This window comes from Prionailurus viverrinus, chromosome B1 (assembly GCF_022837055.1).
Source record: "Prionailurus viverrinus isolate Anna chromosome B1, UM_Priviv_1.0, whole genome shotgun sequence".
In the NCBI taxonomy this organism is placed as follows: domain Eukaryota; kingdom Metazoa; phylum Chordata; class Mammalia; order Carnivora; family Felidae; genus Prionailurus; species Prionailurus viverrinus.
This window is the reverse complement of record NC_062564.1, coordinates 176550794-176565084: the sequence shown is the minus strand read 5'-3', so window position 1 is coordinate 176565084 and position 14291 is coordinate 176550794.

The window sequence follows — 14291 nt, the reverse complement described above, 5'->3', positions numbered from 1 at the left end:
ACAATAAATTTCATGTTAAAAAAAAAGAAAAGAAATGAAAATAAAAATAAATGTCATATATATGTTCAGTTTCGTTTTTAAAAGACTTTAGAAAGCATATGTATCATCCAGCGTCCCAACTGGAAAGAGTTAACAGTCTCAGCTGAGAATTTTTAATAAAGAAGCTATCTATTGAGGTATGGGTGAGGCTAAAGAAACCCATGAGATGTTGAGACCCACAGGAGGAAGCAATAGCAAGAAGCTGATATCATCCCCTTCTGCCTGAAAGAGAAAGAGAAGAAAATAGAGTCAGTAAGCCTTGTTGAGCGCTGTAGCCATAAAATAAAGGCTACTACTAGACAGAAGCGACCATCTTAAGGAGCACAGCATGGTCAAAATTACACTGAACAGAAACCCAGAGATAGGGAAAAACACTCTGATCTATAGGAGTCTTCTGTTAGCTGATGCCAGCTAGAAACCACAGGGCAAAGAGGTTCAGGTGATGTAGTCCACAGGAGTCAGCCTTCCAGGGCACACAGCAAGACAGATAAGGGCAGAGACTGGACCCGAGGGCAAATGGAGACTAATGGGAACCAGGGTCCATTATGGCAGCTTTTAACTATAAGTAACACATTGCCTGCCTAAAGGTGGCTTATGCAAACGTAATTATTTTTCTCATTAAAAAAATGTCATTAGACATAGAAATTTCAGAACCCATTCAGCAGCTCAATAATATTAGGGCACTAGTTAAACTTCTTCAAGAGTCTCCTGATTTTCTCTCATGATCAAAGAAGACTATTGTATTTCCAAACATTACACGTGTAAGTTTAAAGCCAAGATGAAAAGGGTCAGATAGCTTTATCTTTATATTTCTCTTTTACTACATATGGTAATTTTTCCCAGAAAATTTGCCCTTATATCTTGTTGGCTAGAAGTGGGTCACACAGCCACCACTAATCCAATCACTAGCAGAGAGAAATGGAATCATCATCATTGTCTTTAATTATGCATGTCTTGGGTCAGGTGCCTCTTTTTTTTTTTTTTTTAAGGGCTAGGACACCTATATAATAACAGCAAAACTGAGTTGAGCAAAACAGAAGGTGGCTCCTCAGAAAAGGCAACCATCATGCTCCCTAATTTGAAAATCCTTGGGGCCAAAGCCTCACTGAACCCACTCAGGAATGACATACTTCCCAATTCTACAATTTCTTTCCCATAGTGCTGACACTGTTTGGGCTCAGTTTTAACTGAGCCTTTACCATGGTGGCAAGGTCAACAAAACCCACTCTAGTTCTGTCTTTGTGACCAATGACCTTAGGGATCATGGAGCTTTTCCCTGCCTCTCTTTACCTGAGCTTGCTCATTACTGAGTTGAGACATAGTAGGACTTCAAGATATCATTGGCACTTTTGACATTATCATTGTTATACATAGACAAGTTGGAAAGTATGGAGTTGAGACAGCTTTTCATAATAAGAGTAGAGACTTAGCTCAAGAATTAATGTTTTTTTTAAATCAGTATTAGTGATAATAAGAAAATAGTTCTGAAATAAGTCAGAAAGCCTGTGGAGTATTACTCCGCAATCAAAAATAATGAAATTTTGCCATTCATTACTACATGGATGGAACTGGAGGGTATTATGCTAAGTGAAATTAGTCAGTCAGAGAAAGACAAATATCATATAACTTCACTCATATGAGGACTTTAAGATACAAAACAGATGAACATAAGGGAAGGGAAGCAAAAATAATATAAAAATAGGGAGGGAGACCAAAACATAAGACACTCTTAAATATGGAGAACAAACAGAGGGTTACTTGAGGGGTTGTGGAAGAGGGGATGGGCTAAATGGGTAAGGGGCATTAAGGAATCTACTCCTGAAATCACTGTTGCACTATATGCTAACTAACTTAGATGTAAATTTAAAAAATAAATTAAATAAACCTTAAAAAAAAAAAAGAAAAGAAAAGAAATCCTGGTTCTAATCTCTTGTTCCACTGACTGGCAATATGAACTTCATTCAGGTAAATTCCTAACCTCTCTGGGCTCGTTTTCTCATCTACTAGAGATATTAAGTTATTGCTAACCTTACAACTACCCCACAGAATATGTATGAGCAGTTTATGATATTGGCAACATTCTAGAAATTAAGATCTATGAATAACAGTAACTAATGTTCATTAACTTCTTGTCAATTGGCTAAATACTTTTCAAAAGGAAGGGAAGGGCAGAATTACTGATTGTATTTGCTAATGCCTTCAGTGTCTGAACCTAACCCATTGCTTTGAGGTAGTCCCCTATTCTGCTTGATGAATACCACTATGCTAATATTCCATGTCCCAGTTTCATAAAGTTCTAGTTTCATATAACAAGCCAATCCCCTGATACCAGTAGTGGCCAGCTTGTGCAGACAGAGATGATGGTGCATACTGAAAGAGAAAGAGAAACTGCTTACTATCTTTAGAAGACCATAGAGTCATAATTACTATCATGCAGTCACATTTCCCCCAAACCTGACAAATTCACAGTGGTCAATTTAAATCTTTAGTTTAACTGACAATGCCACCTTAACATTCTCCTATTGGATGAGAGCTAGCCATAGAACATTTTAAATAATTGACTTATATAGGTACATTTTGAATTCTAAAAAGCTTAAACAAGTTCAAAATGTTCTCCATTAAATGTCCCTAAGGTCTCCAGGGTAAATATACCTCCATTTCTGAAAAGCATGTAATACTTTTAAGCTGTTAAGTTACCAGAATCCCAAAATGGTTTAAGAAGAGATATATCCTTAAAATGATCAAACAACACTAATCTCCCTGCTGAAATGACAATTGATCCCTTATTTTTACATGAAACATGCTAAGTTTAAAGAAACAGGTGGGTCATTATAATATTTTCTCATGAGAAGTCTACCTTAAAAGTAAGGATAAAGATAACTCTAAACATAATTTGGTATTTACTGTAGACACCTGAGGCTCCATCATTTTCCACAATAAGCCCAGGAATATATATACTGCATTAATGGAACATGCATTAAATATAGTTGTACAAAGACAGGGTATCAATTTATTACATGTGCTTGTGAAACTTTGGAAATATACATTAAGCGGTGTAAACAGTATAACTCATGTAATCTTCAACTGACAAAAAATTTTATTCTATTTTTTTTAATGTTTTTTTTTTTTTTTTTGAGAGAGAAAGAGAGAGCACGAGCTGGGGAGGGGCAGGGAGTTAGGGAGACACAGAATCTGAAGCAGGCTCCAGGATCTGAGCTATCAGTACAGAGCCCAACGCGGGCTCGAACTCACAGACCACGAGATCATGACCTTAGCTGAAGTCAGATGCTTAACTGACTTGAGCCACCCAGAAGCCACAATTTTAAAATAATAAAACGTGGGGCGCCTGGGTGGCGCAGTCGGTTAAGCGTCTGACTTCAGCCAGGTCACGATCTCGTGGTCCGGGAGTTCGAGCCCCGCGTCAGGCTCTGGGCTGATGGCTCAGAGCCTGGAGCCTGTTTCCGATTCTGTGTCTCCCTCTCTCTCTGCCCCTCCCCCGTTCATGCTCTGTCTCTCTCTGTCCCAAAAATAAATAAACGTTGAAAAAAAAATTTTTTTTTAAAAAAATAAATAAAATAAAATAATAAAACGTGTAATATATTATAACTGAATTTGGACACATTTAAAAGGCTCTATGTATTCAACCTCTGCCGTAACAAATTTACTTGTACATCCATGATTAGAGTGTGTGCTTCAGAAATATTTCTCAAATCCAACCTACATAAAATCTCTTCTCATCATTAAAGTTATTTAGGACAAGGACTATATACATGTAATTATTTGGACTCAATTTACTCACTGTAATTGTTCTTTTCAGCAATTTTTTAGAACGAAATACAGTAGAGAGATGGTTATATGAAAAATGTCTAGGTTCCCTGGAAAAGCAATCAGACAGGCTTGTGTCATGGCCTGAGCCTGGGGGTCAAGCTATGGAATTTTCTGTAGTTTCAATCATCTCCCTGGTCACTGGCGCCATTGTTGGATGATATCAACAAGAAAGATTAGAATTCAGTCTCTCGACTCTCACTTCAGAACCCTTTTCACATTATTATTAACATAGAGCTATTTTGCCCTCATCTGGAATCTCTTGACTCCTCTCCTCCTTTATCTGCAAAATGAGTGAGTATACCAGTTCAAGAAGGCAATAGCTTCTTGTCAATTATAGTAGAATCAGAACTCTCACAGTTTGTGAGATCCAGCCCTGCATCGGGCTCTGTCCTCTGCTAGCCCAGAGTCTGCTTGGGATTCTCTCTCTCTTTCTCTCTTGGCCCCTCTCCCATTCATACTGCTCGTTCTCTCGCTCTCGCTCTCTCTGTCTCTCTCTCTCTCAAAATAAGTAAATAAATAAACTTAAAAAATAAATAGATAAAAGCTTGCCTAAATTGAAACATGACAAAAGCAACCATAATGAATGTTGTAACCCAATTCTTTCTTGGCCCACACAATGTGTCACTTCGTATTCAAAAGTTATAGAGAGAGTAGGATTTGAATAACTTCTCATATTATTTCTTATATAGAATGTCTCATGGGTCACCTGGATAGCTCAGTCAGTTAAGTGTCCAGCTCTTAATTTCGGCCCAGGTCATGATCTCACGGTTTGTGAGACTGAGCCCCAGGTTGGTCTCTGAGCCAACTTAAGGTTCTTTCTCTCCCTTTCTCTCTCTGCCCCTCCCCTACTCTCTCTCTCTCTCTCTCTCTCTCTCTCTCCTTCCCAAAATAAATAAACATTAAAAAGAATGTTCCACAAAAAAAAAAGATGTTTCATGACATGCAATCCATAAAAACGATGTTACCAGAACCTGCTTGTGCCCAAGAGGAAGAGACTATCACTTTTCCACTTATCTCAATTATTTCCAGAAAATGCTTTGAGGAGGATTTAATCAACTCTATTCAAGTATAGAGGGACAGGCGGTGTTGCGGGGGAGAATCAGAGTATGCACCCCTGGTCTGCGAGCCACACTTCAAAAAGCCTCCTTGCTTGGGCAACTGGAATAGAGAAGAAGGGTAGGGGATGGTCCCCATGCCCTCAGAGAATGTTTTACTTGAACCTCCCAAATTCTTTATCTCTATCATTCCTCCCCTTACTATCCATCATCTTTAAACTCTTTAAACATCTCTGCTGTGGGCATTCCCAAAGAAAATGCAAATGTCAGTGTTTGTTCTTTAGAATGACTCACAAATTTTACAGACCCATTGCTTACTCTTGGTGATTTTCCTCTAGCCAGCATTGTTTGGAACTGCCTAAAATTGTAAAGTCTGTTCTCGTGATGATTGGCTCATCCTGAATCAGCTAAAGTGATCTTGTTCTCTAGCTTTCTGGGAAAAATGGGTGTGAATAAAACAATAAAGCGATGATGAGGGGTTTTGCTGTTGGCTGTACTTTGTTCTCCCATAAGTTCTTGATGTTAAAGTCATCTCTCCATCAATAGGATTGTTTTTTTGTTTTTTTGTTTTTGTTTTTTTTTTTGGTTTGTTTTCAAGATTCGTATGGGCCAACACAATTTTTAAACTCCACTTATCTGAAAAGATTTTATTCCTTGCAAACTGTAAACTCCTTTAATGATCCTAAGATAACATGTGTATACTCCCTGACCTAGTCAACCTCAAATCTTATTCTTCTTCAGCACCCTCACTAATTTCCATGGATTTTATTTAACAAATAGCTCTTAAACCCATCTATTTCCTTCCAGTTATTTGAAAACTACATGTTTCCCAAGACTATAGGAATCTAGGTTTCCTCATGTCACCCAGAGTTAGCCAAGCCACAAGGTTAAGTCATCCAGACTGTCAAGTCTGCCCAAAACTTCTGATGCCTCCTGCAAGATGTTAGGGTCCAACTACAAAATTAGGGGGTAGAGTCCACACAAATTATGCTCACTTCTGATGCCAACTGCAAGTTTAGAAAGTATATGAGTGAGAATTTTCTAGAGAAACAGGACCAATAGGATGTGTGTGTATGTGTGTGTGTGTGTGTGTGTGTGTGTGTGTGGAGAGAGGAGAGAGAGAGAGAGAGAGAGAAATGAGAGAAAGATATTTGTTTTAAGGAATTGATTCATGCAACTGTGGAGGCATGGTAAGTCCTAAATCTTAGGATAGGCCAGTAGGCTGGGTAGCTAGGGGAGAGTTGCAGTTGGAGTCCCAGGGAAATCTGTTGAGAGAACTCCTTATAACTCAGGGGAGGTCAGTCTTGGTTCTATTAAGACCTTCGAGTGATTGGATGAAGCTCACCCACATAATGGAGGGTATCGTCTTTACTCAAAATCCTCTGGTTTCAATGTTAATCTCCTCCAAGAAACATCTTCACAGAAACATCTAGGATAATGTTTGACTAAATATCTGTGCGCCCTGACCCAACCACATTAACACATACAACCAACCATCAGAATTTCTCAAAATCATCCTCAGGTTTGATAATTCACTAGGAAAATTCACAGAACTCAAGGCAACCTATTGTACTCATAGTTACGTTTCTGTCAAGGAAAAGGATATGGAAAATCAGCCAAAGGAAGAGACACACAGGGGACAGACATTCATTGACCACAGAATGTGTTACCCTCTCAGTATCAATGTGTGACAATCTGCAGAGTATTAACAATCCAGGAAGCTTCTTATCAGGCATGATTGATTGATTGTCCATGCAGTTGACACTCCTCACTCCTCTCTGGAGGTCAGGCTGATATTATGTGGCCCAAGGAGCCCATCATAGGGTCCTTACATCATTAGCATAAGCTATCAGATATCATCCATGGAGCTCACTATGAATAACAAGACAGTTCTATTGCACAGCAAATTGTAAGGGATTAGAGGTTACCTGCCAGGAGCCAGGGACAAAGGCCCAGACCTCTCTTTGGGTAAGGCCAATTTACTTACTACACACTTGTTCATCTTTATCTACACTGACTCCTTTGAATCAGTTCTGTTGTTTACACCCTCCAGCCACAGAGCTGTTTCCTTCATGGTTTCCCATTTCTGTCATGACAAAATATTGTATGTAGTTGGGTTCCTAATTCTTCCGCCAGACTCATTTAGAGCTAGATTCCTCCTTCAAGCTGTGCACTGTAGTCGTGCAATCTCTCTCCAGTTCCCCCACATAAACTGCTCTTCCCTCTCCTCTGCTGTTAGCTAGTACAACTACCTCTCATTTCTTACACAAAGGTGTAGTTTTTTATTATATAGTTAACATTTTCTTCCCCACAAGATCCCCAGCTGCACCAGGCACATATCTTGTTGATGTTTGCTCCTCATTATATCCCAGCACTTAGCACAGTTTATCACGTAATAAATGTGAACAAATAAATGTTTACTTTAATTCACCATGAAGGGAATTATGTTCACATTGATTCAACCCCATCCCAGGAGTGTGATTCAGTGAATACATGTATTCTCCCCATCACACAATAAGCACTTATAGGTGGAGCACCTAAGTCCAGAGCTTTGTGTGACTCAAGACTGTGGTATGCAAAACAGAGCCAATGGGGGAAGAATATCTGGAGACGTTATGCCGCGCAGCTAGAATGAACAAAGAAGTGGGTTCTGCTATGAATGGGATTGATATCAATCTTCACTATTTCAAGAAACTGGAACTAGAAATACCCTGAGACGTTTCCGTCGGGTACCTAGAAATAAACTAATATTATCTCTAACTCTGATTGAAGTTTGTTTTCTGTTCAAGACCACAGAGCTAGTGAGGCACAAATTGACAATGAAACTACCACCAGGAACCCCCATGAGACTTGGGTAATGACTCGTGCTGATCGCAACGTCCTCTCATTATTTGTTCGCACACACCCTGCTGTGTCATCTTGGAACACACGTGCAGAGATGGAGAGGCCTGGGCCTGCTTGCGCATTTGCTTTTTTCTCTCCAACACAGATGTTTGGCAGCGCTCAGGGGACAGGGCATCGCGCTAATACTGTGCCACGTTTATGTCTATGTTTATCTTCAAACATATCTAACTGGTTTGAAGGCATGAATTTTTTAGCCATAATTACGATTGCAGCTCTGGGTGACATTGTGGATGACTCGCTGTGTTCCTAAAAAGGTAGGAAAATTCGCTTCTGAGAATTAGTGAGTGAACATAATGGTTCTAGAAGTAACAATATGCATCATAAAGAATCCAAATCAATATTTTTATGGCAGAAGTTGATGTGTTTGTTGCTGCTCTCTTCCAAGTAAACAGGAAAAGATCAGAATTGAAATAAACAGCTAATGTTTGCATGAGAGCCAGAAATTTTAGATGCACAGGTTCTTCCTAAAGATAACAAAAAATAGAGAATTTGAGAAACTATACAGTGAATTCATCAGCTGGTAGAAAATAGATTGGATTGTTAAGATGTCAAGACACCCTGAAACACAACTGCTACCTGAATTTCCTATTATCTTGGAGTTTCAGAATGCCTAATGTTTGAAACTCTTCTCAAGGAGGAAAGGGCACAGAAATAAACTGGGGATAGGCAAAAAATAATAAAAATAAAAATTAGGTATACAAGATCTTTGGGGTTAGACTGGGTCTAAGTAGGTACATTTCGGAATGGCTGAAATTTTTATCTTTGATAGTAAATGACACTAATCTATGCCACATGCCTATTACGTGCCAAGCACTGACTAGGTGTGTAAGAATTTCCTCTTGTTTCCTTATTTTGTGAAAGAAAAATCTAAGCATGAAAATACTGAGTAACCTATCCAAATATTCAAAACTTGTAATAAATAAAAATGTAAAATAGCAAAAATATTTATTCTAATCTTTCAAAATATAAGTCTACCTAAATTATAACCTGTGAATTGCCCTGCCCCTATATAACAAAATATTTGTAACCTCAGTACTCAGAGTTATGCCTGGTATATTTATTATACGCACACAATATTTGCTGAATCAATGAATACATAAAATTAAGAACAGGAAAGAATAATAGAAAACAATATGTGAAGGAAGGGCTTAAGCTTTTGTTGGTAACATAGAATCATCATTAAAATATCCTTGAAATCAGAATCCCTGTTATGCTTTTCCCTTCAAATTTCTATATATAATTGGTATCAGCTTGGAAAATTTTAACCAAACTTCATAGGCCTATCTAGAGTTGAGTGAAAAATAAGAGAGTGTTTGTGGATGAATGCATATCAGTCAGCATGAATCTCTGTATCATTGTTTAGACATCTCATTGCCTTATTTTTCTTCTTCTTCTTCTTTTTTTTTTTTTAACTTCCTGACTTTGAATTATATTAGAGGAACTGCTAGATGTCTGTTTCTGGGTTTTTCCAGTTTTTGTTTTTATAGGTTTTCTTACATTAAACAATGTCTGTCCTTTATTTCCCTTCTAAAAAGTAAGTCATCCAAAGGAGGACAAGTATATATCGGTAGGTGAATGCAAACACAATTTTATTTTTTATTATTTATATATTTTTTTCTTATAGCTAGAATCGTGTTCAGCTGTAGAAATGGATCTTTAGGGGCGCCTGGGTGGCGCAGTCGGTTAAGCGTCCGACTTCAGCCAGGTCACGATCTCGCGGTCCGTGAGTTCGAGCCCCGCGTCAGGCTCTGGGCTGATGGCTCAGAGCCTGGAGCCTGTTTCCGATTCTGTGTCTCCCTCTCTCTCTTCCCCTCCCCCGTTCATGCTCCGTCTCTCTCTGTCCCAAAAATAAATAAACGTTGAAAAAAAAAAAATTTAAAAAAAAAAAAAAAAAAAAAAAAAAAAAAAAAAAAGAAATGGATCTTTATGCTTCTCATTCTATTCCCCTCTCTCTCTTCCTCTCTCTCCCTTCCCATTTCCCCACACACACAGTGTCAGCTCTGTAATCTAAAATTAGAGATAGCACAATATCTGAACAGAAAAAAGATGGCAATCTCTGGACCTCTGTGTCATAGTTCACCATCCTACTCTTTCTCCCAATAAAATTTCCTTACCAGTGCCCTGTTCAGAAGGGTTTTCCCCACTGACTCATGTGTCAACTCGCACTAAGTTATAAATTAATGATATCATTTGTAATTTAAATTAGTTCATGGATGTCTTAACCTTTGCCACTTAATTTAGTTCATAGCTATCTTAACCCGAAGAAGTGGCTAATGTGACATTCCCAAGAAGATTAAAGTCTAAAGGAAAAGTCAGAGGATTAAACAATGGATCAGAAAGAAGATGAGTTAGATGAACCCAACTCTATCCGAAGAAATACCTTTCCAAGTAAGCAAAGATGTCTCAGAAAATGGCATCTGTCAAAACATCTGAGGCTGGCACTTGTGTTTTCTGATAACCCTAGTTCTTTTGCTTTTCCTCTAAAGTTTTAAAATGTTTTTTTTTTTCTTTCCATTTCTGGAGTCCATTATGAATCATTTTGTAGATCAAAGAAGAAAGGGAAAAGCTGTCAGCAATTTGTCAAATATATTAGAAAGTATAGAAATTCTCAAGATATGCATCAGTCTAAGGAGTCTAGAAAATTACCTCTCAAAAGTAACTGCTTTTAAGTGAATATTTGCCTTCCTAAATCACCAAGAACCAACTTTATTGAATCATTTGAAGCAGCTCTTCATTTTATTTCCTGTTGATCAGAATTTCATTAAGCTCTTCTTTTAATGCTCCATGACTTTGTTTGCTCCGGATTTATATTACTCAACCATATCCCTTAAGCTTAATTAAGTTTGTTTGTTCATGCTTTGAGCATTTTTCTCTGTTCTGCAGCAAAAGTAGGTAAAAATCAAGGGACACTCATTCATCTGTGAAGCTGTCAGTCCATCATAACTTGAATATTGATTTGGGGTGAGGTTGTGACATTCCCTAGGTAAGCATGTCAAGTCTGTTGCCAGAGAGCTCTCTGGTTAATTGAATATGATGTCTGTATGGGAAGTGATGAAGTATGTCAGTGATGTGTAAGTGTTCTCTCCCACTGTGAATCCAGTAGAGGGTAAGGATATTCCATCGTGTACTGACCAAACTCCATGCTCCTTGTCTTATTACTTTAGTATTTTTTCTGTTAAGGACCTGAGAGCAATGCAGTTATTCATCCAAGAGATGATTATGCATTAAAAAACTTGAAGCATGAAATATCAGATGGGGATAGTCATAAATGATTTGCCACATGAGTAATAATTTTAATTTGGTATAAATTTGCAGTGTAGTTTTACTCATCTGTAATATGGGAGTAATGATCACCCTTCCTGTCATTAATGACTTCTCAGCAGTGTTGTAAAGATTAATTTATGTTCTTCAATGGCTTTTCAAATGAAAAGTGCTGTGTAAATGTTAGTTTCTAAAGCATAGCCCTTCCTGGCCAGAGCTAGCTTAGTCTCTGATTAATGTCTAAAATGTTGCATGAGAAATAAAATTTTGCTTGGACAATCACAAAGAAATATTTTTTTAGTTAGTTTAAGAAGAGAAAGAACAACTTACAATTAAGCAATGTTACATGCTAATTGTATCTCAACTAAAAAAAAGAGAGGTACAGTTTTCAATACTCTAACAAAAATAAAACACAAAGGTTAGTTACATCGTTTTAAAAAATGTATTATCTAGATTCACCACTCTGTCATTTATAGGTTTCTGATAGAGAAAAAAAAAACACTCGCTTTCTACCTAATAAATTGCATTGTATTACACTGGTAAGTCATACAAATTAGCCTAAAACCATTTCTTTCCATAATACATGCAAAAATATTCTAAGGTAACATTTTGTAGAGTCTGGATTTCTCAAGGTTTCATTTGGCCCAAATATACATTTAAATGATTGGTCACTAAGGCCTCTGGCTATTTCATATCTGGCAAAATTATAAGGTACAGATTCTCATAAATATGAATAAAAACAGGAGAAGCAATTTCTCCATGTGTTAGAACCTCTGATTAAGCATTAATGCTGGTATGCAGCTAAGTAACAGACTGGGTATTAAGAGGCTGCAACATCCACAGTCTACTCTCCAGCTCCTTCCATGAAGGAAAGAATGTCGGCTAAGTTTTCTGCGCCCTTGTCAGTTTTGCTTCTGTGAAAATATCTTCTTCTGATTTTCATCCTATTTCTCTAGCTACACATTGCTTTTCAGGGGTTTGTTTTTGTTTTTGTTTTTTCCTAGATCTTGCTCCAAATGAATGAATTTTAAAAACTTTTTCTTGGCATGTAATGTTCAACCTCCATAATACCCACAAACTGCCTCAACATCTCCATTGGCATGACCCATACACATTGTAAACTCAACACCAAAAATAGTGAACCCAAGTGCTTTCTTCCAGCTGTCTGTGCCCTACCCCAGTGAGTGACAACATTATCCAAGTAGGGGGTACACTAAGTTCTTACCAGGAACACACCAAGATGTCCTGGAGTAATATTTTGACTAAATTTTTACTGAACATGCTCTGTCTACCAAGCAGTGTGTGAGATAATGAGCAGAATGAAACCGGCCTCTCTTCTCAGGTAGCTTACAGTCTAATGGGAGAGATAGATTTTAATGAAATAAGGATAATGGCTAGTCAAGACAAGGACATCAATGGGATTCTGTGACAGCATGTAAGACTATGCCATCTGGGAATGACTTCATAAGGAAGTAATGACTGAGCTTATATCTGAAGACAAAAAATAGCATGAAGGAGAACAGTGGGAAAGGTTGGATGAGGAGGGCATTTTGGAAAGAGGAAGGAGGGTATTCCCTCGTCCCCATCAAATCAGACCCAAATCATGGCCAACTCTCTCTCTTAAATATCACTCTCTGCCTGCCATTCTCAATTTCCACTGCTACATTTTTCACTTTCTACTATCATTACATCACTATTTTTTATTGTCTTCATTTGTTGATTTTTTTTTGAGAGAGAGAGAGAGAGCATGTGCCCATGAGCGGGAAGGGGTAGAAGGAGACAGAAAGAGGCAATCTTAAGCAGATTCCATGCCCAGCATGAAGCCCAGCATGGGATTCAATCTCACAACAGCAAGATCATGACCTATGCCAAAATCAAGAGTCTGATGCTTAAGTGACTGAGCCACCCAGGCACCCCATATCACTACTTCAGTATGCAGGCACTATGGACGGAATGTGTCCTCCTCAAATTCATCTGTTGAAAGCCTGTCCCCGGTATAATATTATAAGGAGGTGGGGCTTTGGGGAGGTAATTAGGATTAGATAAGGTTGTGAAGGTGGAGCCCTCATGAATGGGATTAGTATCTTTATAAGAATCACAAGAGAGCTTGCATCCCATCTCTGCCCATTTGGGGGGAACAATGAGAAGTAGGCAGTCTGAAACTCAAAGGCTCTCAGCAGAATTCAACCATGTGACATCCTGATCTCACACTTCCAGCTTCAGAACAGTGATAAATAAATTTCTATATTAGCCACCTGGTCTATAGTACTTTGTTATATTAGTCCAGACCAAGAAAGCCAGCCACCAACATTTATATATTCTCAAAATCTCTCACATCTTTTAAAACTCCTCAAAAGTCTCCTTTCAAAACCCAGTCAAGTCCTCATAAACTCTCAAATGTCTTTCTCCCTTCATTTCTCTTCTGAAATTTTTGTTATCTTGTGCCATAAATTCTCTCTTCTGTAGTGAAAGTCCTGATAGCCTCTCATTCTTTCAAACTTCTCCAGGTGTCTTTGTTTTTCGGTTTTGCTTTTTTTTTTTTTTTTTTTTTTTTTTTTTAATTATCAGAGTGTACAAAATTCCTCATGGAGCTAATGGAGAATAAGGAAAGTGAAAGGGAAATTTCAAATATTTTTCATTTATTTTCTTTCTTCTTCTCGGTGGAGAAGACACAATTACATTATTGGTAGTTTTATCTCTTATTGTGGCCCTGATTTAGATTTGTATCTTCTCCACTATATATCATGACTTGGAAAACATTCATTTTCATTTACAACAAGCTTACCAGTCTTATTTTATGACAAATAGGAAAAGACATTTTATTATAACACATATTTTAACCTTCATTCGAATATATCGTTGGTATGGTAGACCTGAGGAGAAAATACAGAATTCAAGAATGAATTACTCTTTCTAAGAAAGTGGGACATAGGGGCTCCTGGGTGGCTCAGTCGGTTGAGCGTCCGACTTCGGCTCAGGTCATGATCTCGCGGTGTGTGAGTTCAAGCCCCACATCGGGCTCTGTGCTGACAGCTCGGAGCCTGGAGCCTGCATTGGATTCTGTGTCTCCCTCTCTCTCTGCCCCTCCCCTGCTCATGCTCTATCTCTCTCTGTCTCAAAAATAAATAAAAACATTTAAAAAATTTAAAAAAAGTGGGATATAATTCTTCACTGTAACATTATACAACAGCATAATTTTATCTT